Genomic DNA, 16,521 nt, shown 5'->3' on the forward strand with positions numbered 1-16,521 from the left:
CGTCGTAGGAGTTCTGGTCCTGGGATGAAGGGCTGACATGCGTTTTCGTTCCAATTCCGAATTCGAGGATTGTAGCGCGAGCGCGAGCAGGAGCAGAAGCGTTTTAACCGGAAATCGAAATGCATTTGCATCCCACACACCACCATGAATAATAATTTCGACAAATTCACATCGAAGGGGAGGAACGCCAAGGTTCCCTTCTCTCTTCGCATCCACGTTTGAAATTACCAATTTGAAATCAGTGATAATCATCGTAACTTATAAGCTGTTATATTCCTAAACGTATAGTGGGAATGGTTTTTTGCCCGTCGGGGATTTTTTGCGACACGCACCGAAATGTATTTTAAAAGAGAGGTTTATGGCATTACCGGGCCGCGCGTGCACTTAAATGTGCACCCGAATAGATAGATCGTTTCCTGCAGGCGAAAAGACGAACAGCGCACGGAGGGTTCGCAAGACGGAGAGGCTGCTTAAGAGGACAACGGTGTGCGCTGGCTTCTTCAATCAAAATCTACTTGAATATGGATTGATCGAGAGATCGGCGGATCGGCAACGCCAGCGCGGATTTCTGTATCGACGCCCTCCAGATATAGAAAGCAGTTTGAATATCAATTCGTAATCCGCACCCTGTTTACATACCAAGCGTTTCTTGTTTTTTATAAAAAAATAGAGTTTTTCGTAAGCGTCGCTTGGAGAGGTTGCGAATTGAGGTTAAGACTAAAGACTAACGGTCTAACTGATGATGGCAATCCTAGAATTGAAGCGAAAGCAGATTTCAGATCTCAGATAACGATATGGTGTCAATGAGAAGGTTTGGCCACTTAAAGCAGACCTCGCAGGTAATTTCCGCGCTGCTAAAGACGTGAAAATTCCTCATTTCACCCTTCGCATACACACACTCAGACATTCATTCTCGAAAATCTTGTTTCTGCTTGACGCTGGCGGGCGTGCGTGCTTTTCTCTCGCATCTCTCGTATCACACGAGGCTGAGGATTGCGCGCACGCTACGTGTGCATCCCGACGCCCCGGTCGCGGGGTGTAATCATGCAAAAAGAAGACGAGTACACGCCGTGCACGACATAATTCATCCCCCGCAAAGCGAAAGCACCGAAAGGTTTAAGCTCCGGCTCGGGCGCGAACGCGAACAAAATGATATTACGTTTAGCACATCCCTAACCGTCCTTCTCTCGTTTCGGCAACGGCGTATGCAAATCTCCGACACTCTTCCGACTTTCGACTTTCGACTATAACTAGTTTCGCGTGGCGCGTTCTTCTTGCGAGCGTCGAGCGAAATTATATAAATGCACACACAATGTACGAGTGCCATATTCTGAAGCACCGCAGCGCTGTGCGAAAGTGGGAAATGTGTTTGGAACAAACGACAAACGCTCTCGCTGCGGAATAAAATAATGCACTGAACAAACAACACTAGAATAAACGTTTGAGTTCTATTTTCAGACGTACACAGATCAAACACGAAAGGTATATGCATAATAGAATTCAATTTATAATGCATATTTTCTGCGAAATAGGAAAAAAATAACAAGTATTTGCCGTCAAGCACACTAAAAATGTTTATTTTACAAATTTAGAGGTTCGTCGACGCAAATTGTCATAACAAATCAAGTTTCGCGCACCAGCGAGGTAATTAAAGTGTTTCCACGAATCGTAAACGAGAAAAAGTCAACAATCGCATTCGTGGCCTGCGATCCATTACGTGATATGTAAATATTGACAGAAAACACATCTACGCAGCAAATTAATGTGAAACTCGAAGTGAGAATATTGTGATCCGTGCGGTCATCGGCTGTGAGTGCGTGTGAGCTCCATGCATAACTAATTATAATTTTATAGCCATTATAAAGTTTATAATTAAATTAATTACAAAACGCGTTTTATCCGTGTTTGATGCCGATTACTGCAGGTCTAAAGAGTGTAAATGTCACACACATAGTATACCTGTATTTGTAATTATGATTTTTGCATGAGCAGCATTACTAACAAAAGCGTGTGTGGATATAGTAATGGTGATGGTATGCTGCGGATATTTTTTTCTGCAAGCTCGAAGGCTGTGCGTTCGGCTGTTACTCTTGGTTTTACAGTTTTGCGCCGTAAAAAAAGCATGTAAAAGTCTTTCGAAATGCGGGGCATAAATTGATGCCCGTATTTCTACATTTTCTACATTTGCACCACCGACCACCACCGCATTCATATTCATACTCGCGACCGGCGAACATGTTGCGGAAAGATTAAAGCGTAAAGCTTAAGTTGCGCGAATGTGTAACGACGTGTTGGAAATGTTGGATATATGTTCAAAGTCGGTTTTAACAATGTAATTTTTCGTTGTGCGGCTTGCAAACCACGAAATTTTAATGTATTTGTTTGTTGTTATAATATTATTTAATAACTGATTTAAAAGAAAAGTTTTTAATTAAAATGAATGTATGTAGCATTTTATTGTGTTGTCATCATCTTTGAGTTGACTTTTTATCGAGAGAAACAATGGAAGAACAGTTAAAAGTGGTATTTATGGTCAGACAATAAAATTGTCTTACTTCTGACATATAATTGCGAAGGCGATTCGGTCTGAGTCATTAGTAATCTTAAAATACATACTTGACTAATGTCAAAATTGTTTTCTTTGCGTTATTGAGGAATAACTCATAAACGCATTACGATATTTTGCTGATTCTTTCAGCAATAGATTCTATATTAAATTCTACATTAAAATATCAAAGATTTTGATAATAAGAAATTAAATTTGAGGTAAAAATTTTAATTTGACTTTTAAAGGGTTTTCCTTTCCGCTGAATTCATTTGTGAAACCCCGACCGTTCGGGATCATTACCGGTGGTCGATAATCGCACCACCTAAACATTTAATTCCCCACTTGAAATCGGATTGAGCGCGAGAGGGTAAATACCCTAAATGTGCAAATGCGACGGGAAACGGCGAACGTTTCAATAACCGGCCGCGACGGCAATCAATTCGCGCGACGCGTCGTCGACGTCCACATCCGATGCATCCAGGGATGTTTTTATTGCTCACGTAGGTTCCACCTACGTGCCTGGCTCACGCGTCACTATTTTCATCCCCCTTGATTTTTTAAATTCTCGTTTTCCGATTCGAAATATGTCGTTAAAAATTCGAATTGCCATCATCTACGTGAATAAAAAATATCCGTTTGTGTATTTTGTGTTATTTATACTTGTTTGTACAAGTACGAGTAAAAATAACCGAATGTTTATAAATGTATATGTATATATAGAAAGAGCCTATTTTCATAGCGTTCTGTTTGAGAGACCGCTCGATGAATAAGTAATCGAATTGTGTGTCGCGTTCGTTGTTCGGGCAGGTGAATCGCGACGAACGCTCGCGTTGTTGAATGTATTAATCATTGAAATTCTCAATGAATGGAATCGAAATGTCGAAATTATTGATGTGACATTTTCCCTTTCCCTCTCGCGCTATCGCTCCGAGAGAAAACTTTATTTTACGCGGTGAAATTGTTAAGTTTTAAGAAATTTTACCCTGATTAGAATTCCTCAGTGACAAACGACGGGTCGGCACTCAGCATTACAATTATTTATTAAAGCGGGGATGATTAATTGCCGAGTTCATTGAGTGGTCATAATAGAAATCCACACGAGTGCCGCCCGACGCAACAAATCGACAGTGAAAAAAACAAATGAGGTCGAAGGTTATCAAAAGGTGGTGTGGTGGTCGTGGACGTGGTCTCTGCGGAATAAAAATGATCGTGATTAATCTTCCGCTTCACTTGTCAAAAGGTAACAACAACATTTGCTCGTTTCTCATCGAGTGATGGTGGGAGGCATCTGGGGCGGCAATCGTGTTATTACCTGCCAGCGTTACGCTGCCTGGCGTCTGCAATACCTATCGCCATCTGTAAATCAGCAGCCGTTAAAAATATATCGAGTATAATCAGTCGGTGAATAATTTAGTGAAATTCTAATTAAACGCGACACGCATACGCTTGCTGCATGCCTCGCTGCATTTATGACTAAACGCGTTAAATAACAATTAAACAACGCGTCGCACACCAACGCCGGCGCGCTTCACACAGCATAATGCAAACAATAAAGGCGGCAAACATTGATTGTTTCCAACTGGTGGTGGTGTTGGCTGACCTGCCGTCCGGTGCCAACGCGCTCTGAATGCATGTTTGTCTTCCTTTCAACAAAATATTATTACAAGCCAACTCGACAATAGGCGTCGCGACGCCGCACGCTCCGTATGTTTGCAATAATCATCGACAAGTAATTAGTTAACTAAATCCACTAGTTCGCCAACATTTGGTGCACTAAATCAATCTTTGTTGTTCACAGCCACCAACGCAATAAAGGCAAAGTCATAAACGGTGGTTTTATCGGTTTTATCTGCGTGTGGAAATAATTAATGTGAAATTACAATTTGCAGCCGAAAAATTATGCCTTCCTTTCTTGCGGTAGGCAAATAGCTCTTTGTTTTGTGCAGCTTAAGTAATAATACGTGTAAATTGCGCCAGTCATGCATGGAATTATTTTCCTGCGAGCGCACACACCGCGAGAAAAAAGAATTACATTAATTAAGGGAATTAAACGTAAACTTTTTTCTAATTATAGCTAATGTATACAGTTGTCTTGGCTGGTATCATAATTAAGTTATCATAATAAAGCTTTTTTCTTCGTCTAAAGTTAATGCATAGATTACGTAATATTTGTTGGGTTTAAACTTGTTTTTGGTGAAGATATTGTCATTATTTCTTGTCTGAATTTCTTGTGATGAGGCAACATTCGAAGATTATCGCAGAATCGACATCGATTGCATCGCGAGCGGCCGTAAATCTAATCGCGCAACACACAATAACACGCCGTACATGTATATTAATTGCGTAATTGCATGTGCGCGAATTGCAATTCGCTCGTGAGTCGTGCGACTGCGGCCGACTAATTACATTGCGCCGCGTAGCGCAACGATTCACGAATGGAAAAACTCTTTCGCTATTTATTTATTTCTTTGCTGGTATGCAAAGTTATAAACGCGTAAAACAAAAAGCGCAGCCACCGTTTAAGAAAAAACTTTTGCGAATATTATAACTCGCACATCGCATTGAATGACCCAGAAAATTAACGACCATATAATGCACGGTGAAATAAAATATTTTGAAATTTGCGTTTGGAGCTGATGGCGATTTATGAATATATCATATCTTATACACGTAAAAATATGTTTGTTTTATGAGATTGCAATGATTGGTAATTCGCAATCGCTGTTAATAAGTATTTTTCTTTATAGGTTCTTGCAACAGCAGCGTGAGTGTCTGACCTATGGACTACTGCTGGGGTAAGTTGACAAAAGAAGTACTAATTATTGGGCTGGTGTGCATGACGCATAGCATTTTAATCATTTAATTTTTTGTTAGTTTGCGTCGTTAGTTGGCGCGTTTTACGACGGTTCTACAAGCAGTCGTAGAGCGTAATTAAAGCATTCGTTATCTGGCAGTTAGCTGCACAGAAGGCGAGAAACGCACGCACGCATAAATATAGGAAGCGAGCAGCGCGTTGCTCTCTCGAAGGAGAGTTATGGCATTATTAAAATTCATAAAATCACTTAAAAAATCGTAAATTACGATTTTATTATCGGCATCGGCGTGTAAGCATCGGATGCGCTTATGCACTGCCAGCCTGACAAGCTGACGAGCTGACGCTTTAACGCTTCGCAGCTTCGTAACGATTAAATTTATTGGCTCATCGCGTGCAATGACTTTTACCGCGATAAAGTCATAAATTAAACTAATTTTACGTATTAATTTTTAACATTAGGTGTGGATTAAATTTTTTTCGTTTGAATTGTTGTAAAACGAACGGTTAATAATAATAAATCGAAGATTTATAATTTATAATAATTTTTGTTGGTACCCTAAATGTAGTCAATTTTAATTAGGCGCGTTTTATGGGCAAAATCGAAGAGCTCCAGCGCAAGAACTTTATTAAGCCTGCTCACTTTTGATTTACGACACTCGTAATCGTAAATACTCGCCGGGTTATTTCAATAAAAACGAAAATATTATCACTCGAAACATCGACCGCGAGACGCATGGCTGCAAGCAAAAAAAAACTTGAGCTTTAAGAGAATGTTCCACTGGGCTGAAAACGTCTGGCGTGCTTTTTTCTCCATTGTTATTCATAATTACTCCCCGGCTGAATAAATCTCACATCAGAGACAATGCCGTTGCGATGCGATGTGCATGCGATATGCATGATTTTCTCTTTTCTCTTTGACTCGTGCATTTATAGAAATTATTAAGCGGTGAGTGTGCCAACATTGTGCAAGACATTCCAGGCTCGAAGCGTCGAAGGCGGGTCACATTCACATTCACATCAGAATTACAGACACTTACAAAGATCCGACGGCGCTAATCAAACTTGGAAGGTGTTTGGCAGAAGAGTGGCGAGACGATAAAACGAGCAATATTGCGAATTCAATTAGCAACAATGCCTGTTTAATAATTAATCTCCGGCGTGTTGGCTGGCGCAAAGTATGTCGCAATGCTGACGGCGTATTTATGTGTTTGCGTGTTGTATTCAATTCGTACGGATATCTCTTGTACGTGCGCGTCGCTTTGGCAATTAATCGATCTATTGAAAGTTATATCACACTATTGTGGGCCATTGTGAGGCGGTATTGTGCAACCTGATGGCTATGGCATGCTGGCGATCCGAGGTGTTATTATTGGAACGCTTTTCTAACACTGCTCCGTTCTTTATCCTTGAATCGATGTAAGTACATGGAAAAATCGACGATTTATTGGACTACAAAAGGTGTAATATGCAGGTTGTAACACCACTAACACAAACTAACGCCATCTATACATTAATTTACTTTTTATTTTTTATTTTTAATTTTTGAAATTCGAAAATGCACTCCAACTCGTGACTAAAGTACTTTAGTCACGGTCATGGCCGTCCGTGTTTAAAGTACCATTTTTGATGGCCAAAAACCGTGGAAAAAGTCATCGCTACATTAATTTATTTTTGTTTTGAACTTTTTTATTTCAAATCTTCAAAATTCGAAAATTTGCAGATGACCAAAGCCCGTGACTAAAATACTTTAGTCACGACCATGGCCGTCCGTTTTTTAAATACCATTTTTGTGTCTAAAAACCGTGGAAAAACAGCCGATTTAAAGCTGCAAGTAGAAAAAATTAATAAATAATGAAAAACTTGATGTTTTATTGAAAAACAAAAGTTTTAATATTCAGGTTATACCACCACACATACAAACCAACGCCATCTATATGTGAATATAGTGTAACTTTACATTTAGTTCACACTGAGTTCATTTGCTCGTATTTCGCCTCAGTTCCACTTTGTTGATCGAACTTGCAAACAACTCGACTCGAGATAATTACGGAAAGCAATCGCAGAGCGCATTCCCATATTTACAATAATCAATGAATCCTTTATATACAATTACGTGTAATTAATTACAAACACTCGGCAATTATGTACAGACGTGGCCCGCGATTCGATACTCGCGCTCGGCGCATATGAGTTTTAATTAACTTTTAATTATAGACAAATATTGTACGAACTGCGGCGTGTCTTTCGCACGATTGTTGGTGATGTTTAGTAAACAGTAACAGTAATATCGACGTTAAGCCGAAATGGACCGTGGACCGTGTATCGTTTGTGCTCGGTGTACGCTTTGTGTGAACAAGGACTTGTCGCACTCCTGCCTCTTCCTTTATTAAAGGATTGTTCGAGCTGGGCGGGCGCTGTGCTTGAAATAAGTACCGACATTCGTAGAACGAGCACGTCGCCGGCGAAACGTGGCGCGCGCCCTGAAATAGATACGCTTTTGTTCCTGCGCTATTCATCCCCCTTTTTGGAACATCCTGCGCTACATGATTCCAACTCTTAACTTGTAATTTATATATTTTGCTAAATGTATAATTTCATACGCGCTGGATTTTTCATTTTCTTGCAAAAAAAATTCGCGTTTGGGAGCAAATTGATATCAATCCAGAAAGCTTGGTATTATAGGGGGGCTCTCGTTCATCGATTTGCGCGATCAGCAAATGGAACTGATCAATTGACCTAAAATCGGCGCGCCGCATTGTGCGGGCTTCAATATGCCGCCTCCTTGCCGATTTCGTGGGGCCGTGGGAGCGATGAAAAAGCGTTTTCCGGTTATTAAGTACACATTTTTATCGCTTGCCTTTCTTTATTCTTTCAGCTGGAGGGCGGATACTCGACCGCGCGAGTCTTTGAGGCTTCTCTTACATCGGGATGCTCTCGTGTACGCTTTAAAAAGTTAACATTTAATCCGCAAAAGCGCATCCTCGACCTGCTCTCGCGAGGGCTTAACTTTAATGCGGAGTGTTTCCGAGATCCGAGGCGGATGACATAAAATTCTGCAACATTGTAATAATGTTGCGCGAATTGTTTCTTGAAGCTTCGAGTGCTCTCTTGGCGGCGTCGGTATTGTTTGTAAAATATCAGCACGCTCCTACAAGTTGTCTAAATGTACATTATAAACGATACAGGGCGCTCGCTAAAAACTTTATGCATTGTCTGCATCTTTGTTATGATTTTCATTCAGTGGTGCTGAAAGTGCGCGCTGAAGTCGTGCAGACATGCGAAGAAGTTTAGTCCCCTTGAAAGTTTGTTGCTGCACAGCAATGATACATTGGAATTTCGCCGCCGCATTGAGGCTAGTCTATAAATTAAAATGTTGCCGAGCTCCTCGACGCTTTTTGCGCGCACAAATTACTTACTCGCGCTGTGCGCGTTTCAAATTCGTGACTAATTGGAATGATTTCTTGGTATTTGACATTCCATTTGCTTGTTACCGATTTGACATGCATTTTCTTTCGCATAAAAAGCGAAAATCTTTAAATGGTTATTATTTTTTTTTCCACGTCGATTTGAAAGTCTAAATTACTTCATCTGACTGTTGATGGATCTTTTGATGTTTTATGAGGTTGTCATTCAACGTTGTGCAACTTTCAACATCCACCTCAATTTCCATCGCTATCTTACGCTGATCTTCGAATGGAAATTACGGCATTACCTTATTAGTGCATTGCAAATCCTATCATATCGTATGGTCCACACATTAGAAAGTAGGTACCACTATTTTTTATTTTTTTATTTCTTGCACTACAGAGTAGAAATTCCAAGAAAATAAGTTTAGTTTACGAATGATTTAGGTTTGGTTCCGCGCGTCTCGTAAGTTACAGAACAATAACATGAAGCCATAGCATTGTCAGTCAAGTATCTTCTTAATGTGGAAAATTAACCTACGTGCAAGGCGGCGCCGAAGAATACGAATCCAAAGGTGTTCGCAGCGGATGGAAGAGCAATCCTCGAGTGCGTGAATAATCACGCCGAGTAGGTGCGCACGCGGGGCTCGCCAAGACAATGCCACAGCGTCGCACTAATTAGAGGGCGATAAAATCGGCTATTTTCACCCTGCCTACTAATAATAGTACCTCTACGTCTCTAATGATACACGCCGCGCATCAAACACCCACGGAACGCCGGTACACACCCTGGATGTAAATGTATCTGATAAAAAATAGATTTGAATATATAACACATCGTCCAACCAGGATATAAATAGAATATAAATTGGGAGATGGTTCATATAGGGGTGGGATTATATGAATAACATGAACATAACCTTTTTGTTGATGTCTGTGTGTATAGGTAGATTTACAATGTGCGTTTTGCGTGGTGTGTGGACTTTGGATCCAAATGAATGTTTACAAGTGCTCCAGTGCGCACCGTAAAATAAACAGTCACGATAATCGAATTGAGATAAAATTCTAATTTCAGCGTGAATTTATAACGTGCCCTTAGCGGGGATTCCCTGTACCCAAGAATGAATTGCTGTTTGTGAATTTAAATATTCGAAATGTCGAAAAATGACCAATCACAAATTTCAATTGCGATTATCTCGCAAAATAAAAATGATAAAAATCGGATTGGATATTATTAATCTACGAGAACTTCTCTATAAAATTGATAGTATATTAAGTATCAAGTGGCTAAACAAGGGCTTTACTCACGAGATTGATTGAGACCGAGTGTAACGCGTGTTTAATTAACAACGTATGACATTTCATATAGCATTGTGCTACACTGTATGCAAGTGCGCAGGCACAAGCTCCGCCCCGTGACTAATGCCCGTGACTAAAGTACTTTAGCCCATTTAGTGCATTTAAAATACCACTTTTTGTGTCGCAAAAAGTAAAAAACGTAGAAAAACTGGAATTTTAATGATAAAAGTACAAAAATTCATTATTTTGCGTGGCAGTGTATAAATAATAATCTGCACGATTTAAAACGCTCCACTGTCGAGGGTATTACACGTCATGCTTTCCGGTGCGCTCACAAGGGATTTCCAGTTTTAAATCTACTTGTTTTATGATTATCTTTACTTGTTATGATTTTTACTATTTATAATTTAATGTCTTTATGTATTCCATGTTATTTTCTTCTTCTTTTTTCACGCTTGAGTACGCTGCATGGCAACCAAACGTTTTCTTGTACATTTTTTCGGTCGGGTAGTTGCAACATTTTAATTACATTCAAATTAGTCGTAATGTAGGCTCTCCCCGGCATGGAAACGATCCTTTTCCGTGGTCGCTGTTCGCGCATAAAATTAAGCGATCAAACCGCCCTCCTCGTCTCCGTCGGCGGCCATTCCGTCGTCGCCGCACGGTTTCTTGCTAATTGCGCGCGGATGGCATGTCTTTGTCCGCATGACGAAAATCGTTGCGAATCGCATGTTATTCGTCGTGTCGTTAATGATCGTCGGCGCGGCAGTAACGCACTTTTTCTCCGCTCCGCCGTGGTAAAAAATACGCTCGAGGGTAATTAGCGCGCGAATTTAGTGCGGCCCTGTGCGCATATTTAAATGTATGAAATTTCGGCCGAGCGTGCACTAATGGGGCTGCAATTCGACGCGCAAATATTCGTTTGTGGATTAATTAAGATGAAAATATCACGTGCGCTAATTAACCGATAAAGTTATTGCCGCAGCGAGGTTCGGAGAAACGTTAAAAATGATATCATTTAATATAATTGCATTTTTTGCATGCTTTCAACTTTTTTTCCGAGTTTGATTATCGCTGAACAAAGCCGGAAATTAAAACACTTCTCATTTAACTAAACAAGCTATAATTAAACTGCGATCGGTTTGCTTTCGGCGTTTGTTTACAGTGCACTCGCAGTTTGCACAACAGAACAAATTAATACACTCACACATGCGCGTGTAATTCGAATTTTCGGAAATTTCATATTTGTGCAATGAGTAAATAACTAAAGTGATAATTAAAATTATGCAATTAGCGAACAATTAGCTATAACAATTTCATCAATTCACAATGCGCCTGTTATTTTAATCATTGTAGCCGGAATATATTAATTAATTCCAGTACATAAGTAACAATTAAAAAAATTATGCTTCAAGTTTTTGATTGTGATTTTTGTGCTGTCGTGCATTACGTTTTGACCGCGAACATAAATGTTTTCCAAGTCTCATTGCGGTCGCGCGTACAAGCCATAAAAGTCACTAAAAGTTGGCACCACTGCGCCGCGCCGCGCGGCCGTGGTTTGTGGTTATGTCAGTCGGTGAAGTCGTAACGCTATATTTACAGCGTGCGCGCGCGCACTTTTGAGAGGTTTGTTTAAATTAGTTTTTACGTCGGCGGCACCGGCGATGACACTGCGGCGCATTAATTCATGCGTTTTTCGCTCCCGCTGCGAGCGCCAGACTCTTGTGGCATAAATTGTTTAAAATATAATTCGAAATTAATTGCTACACTTAGGCGCGCCGACGCACTCGATGCATTTATAAATCATAATCATGCGTGTTTGTGTTTATTTGTATTCGAAAAGTAGTTTTTCTCGTCGCTACGATTTCCACGCTTCGATCGCGCTCTCGCATTACGAGCACGTACGATGTATTAGCGCATTAGTCGACGTAGTAAATAGAAATAGTCAAGGAAAAAAAAAACACACCGCCATGCTCTCATGAGCTTTGGAAGTTTTTGCTACGGCATAAAAAGTGTACCATACTGTTTGTATCATTACTTTTACAATTGTAATACAATGGTAGGTAGTACGAGAGGGTGAGTATAAGCTAAGTAAAGTTAAGTAAACACTTACTGTACGCTATACCCTCACAATATCGCCAAAACGATATTTTTACTAAACCATTGCAAGTCAATGCAAGTATTTGTTAAGCCTGATGTGGATAGCTATAAGCTATAAGCCAGTTGTATATAAGCCATGGCAGGTCAATGCAGTATTTGTCAAGCCAGTAGGTGTGCTGATGAGACCTCTAATGGTCGAAATAGCTATCCACATCAGGCTTAACAAATACTTGCATTGACTTGCAATGGTTTAGTAAAAATATCGTTTTGGCGATATTGTGAGGGTATAGCGTACAGTAAGTGTTTACTTAACTTTACTTAGCTTTTACAATTGTGTTGTTCTGACAAAGAGAAACGAAATTTTCTCAAATATTTAGTTTGGGTTTAGTTTTAAGCTGAAAATAAGAAAAAAAACTATGTTTAAGGCGATACGTGGTGTGTTTAATGGCCGAGGTGGCAAATAACATGTAATTACGCGCTGTTTCGTGACACAGTCGGTGCACATCGTAGTTAGGCGGCTCGGAGAGGAAGTGCGCCGTTCGCGGTGCTCGGGTTCGGGTCGCCCTGATTGCGACGCGCGTCGCTTGACCGGAAATCGTCATTGTACGGCATCTTGGCGCAGTTTTTCGCCGCTTGTACGGCTACGCAGTGCACAGGAGCTGCACACAAAGAATGCGTTATTAAGTGCTTACAATTTTTTTTATTCTTTACACTCGTGGTTTTATTTTCAAGTCAAACGATTCGTGTTGTAGACAATTTGTACAACATGCGCAACGTAGGTCTTCAAAACATTGACTCACAGTTTACAGGTTATTTCAGCCCCAGCATGTGCATTTTTGTTTATAGAAACACGCCTGTGTTGTGTAGTTTCCATTTGCTTAGCGTATTTGACGCCGTCAAAAGTCAAGTGCAAGTGCATGCGATTGTTTATTTTATGATCGCTGAATGTGTTTATTGAATGTGTCTGGTTTTGAGACATTTTGTATACTTGTATACAATGCGTGCGTACACCTTGTGACCATAGCGGCTTTCCCTGACTAATTCAATAAATTTCGAGTTGAGTAACAATTTGAATAATTAGCGCCCGAGCGTAATAAATGATAATTATCCTTGCCCGAATTGTAATGCGACGTCGTTTCGGAGCAAACAAACAACGACGCGCGCGCGCGCGTCGTTCCGTTACTTATCCCAATATAAACTTTTCGTGCGCCGTCGTCATTTAATCCGTCGTGATAATCGATATTACGTTCGGGCTAATTGGCAATTGAATGCGGAAAGCACAAAGCCCGTGTTCCAAAAATCTAACGTGTGACTCCGCACAACGCGCATTCAGTTCGTAAACATTTATGAGATAATAAAATGTTTATTGAATACAATTGGCAAACTTTGCGAATACCGAAACATAACACGCTTCATAAATCACGTGTTTTAGTTGTGTGTAATCACGTCTAGATGGCGCTGGAGGCATTAATGCCCTACAGGTACCAGTAAGGTATAAATTTCCGTATGAATAGATTTTTCGTTAAGCTAAAGCCCTACATGATGAACAGACGGGATCAATCAGTGCGTTTTTCCGCATCGCGCGCCGGATTATTTACGAATTCGATTGAGTTTTATTCGACGAGCTTTATTTTTTCTCCAAGTGCTCCCGGTGTGGTGCTCCTTTGACCTTATTTTGGGCGTTCGTATTCATGATTTGCGCGAGAATGTAATAAGAGTAACCCGAAGTGCACGCGAATGCTTCTCGGGGACGGATAAAATTTCGTTGTTTCCATTTAAATGCGAGCGCACTTTTCGAATCGATGGCGGAAAATACACATTGTCCTGTCGGATAAATTAAAAATTAATAAATCCGAACAAAAAATAGCACATTTCTATGTTGTAACAGAATATTAGATGTGTTTTTGGGAAAACATGTTGTGAACAAATGTGGCACATTTTTTTGAGCATGTTTTTGAACGCTTTGAAGGTTTCAAGGATTACTCCGGATTGAGTTCAGTTGGTATGTTCGCGAGCGCTGAAACCGGACGATGGCAAATTAATTATGCATTCGAATAATTAGCATCGAATCGATTCTCTTTAAGTATTTTTAGAGGGCACTTGGCGAAGACATTCGAGAGCGCATTAGAGGAAAATGAATCAACTCCTCCTCGACACCGTGGTTTTTTTCTTCTTCTTCTGCTTCCATTCTTTATTTTCCACATTTTATTTACTTTTTGCGTTTTGGCTGTTTTCATTCATCTTCGACTCGAGCGAGCATCTTCTTCAAACAGTGTATTTTATTCCTGCGTTTATGTTTAACTCATCTTCCTGGCGCTCGCCATCGGCACGAAAACACCGCGCAGCAGGACGCACACGGGGCTCGTAATTACAATTCGTCCGGATGAAGCAAACACACAAAAAAAAAGCGCGGTCACAAAAATAAAGGTTGAAAACGCAAAACCAACGAAACGCAGCGATACGCGTTTTGCTATCAAAGGGAAATAAATTCGTGCTCGTACCGTACGAATTTAATTACAATTAATTGTGGCATAATAAACGTGACGGGGTAGAAAATAAAAAGGTTGGCGGTGCGTGTTCTATTGTGACAAGACGTGAGGACAGGCCGGCTGGAGATTTCTTCCCGTGGCGCAATTAGACGAGCACAGCGCGCGTCTTTTAATTATATTTATGAGCAGTTTGCGCGCAGATTTATAGGTCATAAAGTTTTGTATTGCATCTTTGTGTTTATTCTTTTCGTTTACATTTAGCAGCTATTAATTCATATTCCTTCGGCGAGTGTCGGTCCCATGTGTTGTTTTACAAACGTTTGCAACAGTGTGAAATGTTACGATGGTGTAAAAATTAAATACCATAGAATATATCATTATACCCACAGCTACAACTCAAAGAATTATAAAATTTTTGTTGTTTTTTTTGGTTGAAAAATAATTTAAATTCAAACATCGTCGCAGTCAACATGTGAAATTTCATTCGAAAGCACTTTGCGCTGATATAAAATAAATTGTCAAGCGAATTAATCACGAAATCATTAAAATCAATGTTCATTTCGTTTGGAATTTAATCTGCTTGAAATGCAAATATGTAGTAAAATCGCAAATATTTTAGAGCTAGTCAAACAAGCACTAACAAGCGTCAAATTAGTCGGTTATTATCCCGTTGCAGGTTTTCTACGCAACTGAAATTTTCATTAAGTAAATTAAATTGTTGTACCGTTAGTGGATATTTTAATACTGATTTAATTGCTGTTTAACGGTATTGAGCGTATATTTTTTTATTTTGTTGTAATTAAGTATAAAATTAACAATTACTGTGTAACGTCATGCAGGAATATTTTATTCACCAGATGTGTGCTCGGGTCAATTTCACCCCGAAATGCAGAGTGCTCCCGAAGTCAGCACCTGGTCGCACCTGGACGCATCGAAAATTTTAAATTAATTAACACCCAGACGCGTACTGGATGATATTTATAACAACAGACACTTGGAGGTGTGTAGTGTGTAGTGTGTAGTCTGGCGTCCAGACGACATAATTCGTAATTAATTTTTCGTGTTAGGCTGGCACGATGTTATTGTTTGATAACCCTGTCATATTTACGTGTGACGATTGTGTCTGCGTTACGCCTCTACTCCGTAGCTGTTGCACGTTGTATAAGTATTGCTAATGTAACAAACTTTTATTCGTAATTAAAAATTTAGCGCGATGACCACGGCGGCCATATGCGTCCGAGGGTAGCAGATGAGCACACGTATAATATAATATTACATAAAGTTGGCGAAAAATGTTCGATGGGTTTCAGTTTGTTTGCAGCGGCGTCACTTTTCATTCCATCCGACAGGAAAGTAATTTAATATGAAATATTTTATGAAAATAATGATTGAGTGCGTATTTTGCTCCGCCCAGCGCGCACGCAACGCTACTCAGAGGCGGAGTCAAGTACGAATGCACGCATGCGCACTGTGATATAATTAGAGAATTTTTAATTTCATCGCGCGGCCTTTGTTTGCTCGTTTTTTCTCTGTTAACTTGCATGTCGAACATGGTAAAATAATCCGGTCGCGACGGGAAGCTTTTATGAATATTGGATTTTTATTTCGATCCTATCCGCGCTACAATCTGCGGTCAATAACGCGGTTTTAAAAAGAATCCACAGGTAATACGAACCAGACGGCCAGACGAACGGAGCGATGGGAGCAAAAAAAGAGTCCGTCGCGTTCCTGTGGCTTGGCGTTCGTAAGTTCGGCGTCGTCGGTGCCTGAAAAACGAAAAACGACGAAAAGGCATCGCATGCTCGTAATGATGGTGCCGTACAAGGACATAAATTGTTCTTAATTCCTATTTATTTGTCGCGCTAT

The 16,521-nt window shown here is 40.2% G+C and overlaps 1 protein-coding gene across 3 annotated transcripts in view; it reads left to right on the forward strand.

Annotated features, from left to right (window-relative positions):
- Nucleotides 1-16,521, forward strand: part of LOC135797814 (latrophilin Cirl) — a 108,352-nt gene that overhangs the window by 42,937 nt on the left and 48,894 nt on the right. For all 3 annotated transcript variants that reach the window (XM_065310344.1, XM_065310343.1, XM_065310346.1), the window contains exon 2: nucleotides 5,296-5,343. The gene's annotated coding sequence lies outside the window, so the exon portion shown is untranslated. The remainder of the gene's footprint in view (nucleotides 1-5,295; nucleotides 5,344-16,521) is intronic.

This window comes from Atheta coriaria, unplaced genomic scaffold (genome assembly GCF_025399875.1).
Source record: "Atheta coriaria isolate IRGN ID8LTWV9N9 unplaced genomic scaffold, Caltech_Dcor_3.1 hic_scaffold_8_pilon, whole genome shotgun sequence".
Classification (NCBI taxonomy): domain Eukaryota; kingdom Metazoa; phylum Arthropoda; class Insecta; order Coleoptera; family Staphylinidae; genus Dalotia; species Dalotia coriaria.